Genomic DNA, 2,939 nt, shown 5'->3' on the forward strand with positions numbered 1-2,939 from the left:
TCTGTCTTTTTTGAAATATTTCTTTCATGGAAATGGTTATTTTTGCTTAGTTTGAAATATCACTTAAATTTATTTATACAGGCAACAGCCATAAAAATATTTTATTCCATACATAAATAAATAAAAATAGAATCACATAATGATGTTAAAACAGCTTAAATCTCCCGTGTTCAAGTAAGAATTTTTAACTTCATTTGATCACATATCATACCGGCACTTTTAGTGTTGTATAAAGTTTCTCAGAATTTAGGGATACATTCTCACCAAATTTCAAATTAGTTTAATAGTTGGTCAAAAGTAGCGCTTCTGATTGAATGATATTCTTGTTCGGATATTAGCGCTATCTGTTGATAAACTTTGTAACTATATTTGAAACTTAGTGAAGAAAATTTTGTTTCATGAACAAAACGTAGCAAACAGTATATTTTCAGCACTTTTTGCCTGATAAATCGTTTTGTATACGAGAATGTCGGTAATGTTTTGGACACTCAGAAAAATATTATTTTTCTAATACATATTATTTACTAATTAATTTAATAGTTGGTCAAAAATAACGCTTCTGATTGTTCTGGCTGATATTCTTCGGAAATTAGCGCTATCTGTTGATAAACTTTATAACTATATTTGAAACTTAGTGAAGAAAATTTGGTTTCATGAACAAAACGTAGGAAACCGTATATTTTCATCTCTTTCTGCCTGATAAATCATTTTGCCTACATGAATGTCGATAATGTCTCACTCAGAAAAATATTATTTTTCTTATACATATTATTTACTAAACCTAAAATTGACATTTCAGAATGAGATATTTTGAGTTGTATCAATACATATTTTTTATATTATTTATTTCTTTATTTATAAATCTATTATTCCCCACACGTAAGTAAATTCTCAGAATAATATGAGTTGTTATAAAAGGTGGTGCATACTCATCCCCTTTACAGCTGTTTCTTTAAAACTTTCTCATCGTATAAAATAACACATTTTACCCAATGACATACTTTTTTCTAAAAATAAATTTTGTGAGTTCGTAGCTGCTATTCCTGGGATTTTGTAAATCACTAGCGCCCTTTCTATGGAGGTTGCTAAAAGGGTGCATAAAGCAAGCAAGGCAACTGTAAGAAAAGCTTTCGTGATCTGATTTTGAATATTTTAAAAGTAATTCTAACTCAACATTGTTTTGGCAATAAAACTATTAGATCGTTGGGAAGATGAGGTAGCAATCACACGAACTTCGCAACACGCTCCCCAACTGCCGAATCATGCGTGGAACTTTCCATTGGAGCGGAATTCCTAAATCACAAGGACGAGTTCGGATAAGGCAGTTGTATCAGAACCTCAGTTTTTAGCAGGGAGAATCGATTCCCAGCTCAAGCGACGATAGGCTTAGTCTAAGTTTCTAGACACTATTTTCAAGTAATTTCAGAAGACTTTTCAACTAAAAATTTAGAAAATGTTGAGAAAAAAATTATCTTGTAACGGAAAAAGAATTATTGCAATTCTCTATCGTATTTAAGTGTAAAAGTTTTTAACTTAAAACTATTTTTGCTTAATATTTCTAGATAAGTCAAGTACGTGAATATTTTAGATAGGAATAGAAACTCTTGTAAGTTACAAGTTTGTTATGTTTATACATAACAAACCATTACATTAAAAAAATAAAAATTAAATAATAAAAAATAAATAGATAGGTATATAAAAATGTTTCACTGAAAAATAAATAAATAAATAAACTTAATTTTTAGATTTACTAATCATTTCTAATTTTAATTGAATTCAGTGCATTAGTGGTGTGATGATGCTTGACAAGTTAAGTTTTGTAAAATTTCAGACCATTAAATTAAAATTTCGTTAATTTAAGGTATAGGGTGACGTGACTGTTTTAAGTTGTTTTTTTATCTACTATATGCCATTAAAAAAAAATCGTCTAAATTTTAGTTTGATATAATTTTATGCTGTATTATCTCACATTTTGCGATGGTACTTGATAAGCAAATTTAATTGTGCTGTGAAAATTTCGGATTTGTTCCATGAGCTTATTTTCATTTTTATTTTTATATTTTTTCCCCCTTATTACCTAATTAAAAAATGTCCAACGAAGCTTATCCTCGATTTTAGGGCTAAACGAACGCATCCAAAAAAATGTATTCTTAACATCAACTGTAATTAGGCTTCATCGTAACTATTAGTTCTTTTATATATTTACCTCATCAACTAATACTGGATGAGCAAATATTTAAACTTATTTTTATATAACAGATGGCAGCACCAAAGGTTACACGAGGTAAAAATGTTAATATGGCCTAAGGTTTACGATTACAATTCTCTGTCATTTTTTTCAGTTTATGAAAACAAGATCACTGATAATTAATTGATTCTTGACTTTCCTTTTTCCATTTAATGAATAAAAAATTATATACTGTTTCGAATTGTAAGTTCAGTTCAAAACTAACAATAATATTAAATAATCTATTAATAATAAGTTATACTCTCTAAAAATTGTTTTTGCTGCTGCCATCTAATGTCAAAACTTTAAAATAAATTATAATGGAAAATGTATTTTTAGTTTAATTATGTCGATGTTTTCAGATCTTATCCTAAACAAATTTAAACTCATCACACGTCATTAAGTAATCTAAATTTAACTCGACGTATTTAAATATTTAGTTGTAGTACTTGTTTTAACATTTTCTCTGAGCCTCTTTCGTTCATATTACATTTGTTCTCAGGTGGAATTTCAATCTGCAACTGTTACATTTGATGTAACAAAACATAAACAAATGAATAACTTTTTTTTCAAAAAGGAAAAAAATCATTATTTTATTTAATTTTTCATTGACTTTTTTTTGTTGAAATTTAGCAATATATTTGACGCATTTTGAATGTCATGTTATTAGATGAATAATTAATAACAGCAAAAGTATTTCTTAGCAAATATT

This window comes from Parasteatoda tepidariorum, chromosome 3 (assembly GCF_982258835.1).
Source record: "Parasteatoda tepidariorum strain Cologne lab strain chromosome 3, Ptep-v5.0, whole genome shotgun sequence".
NCBI lineage: Eukaryota > Metazoa > Arthropoda > Arachnida > Araneae > Theridiidae > Parasteatoda > Parasteatoda tepidariorum.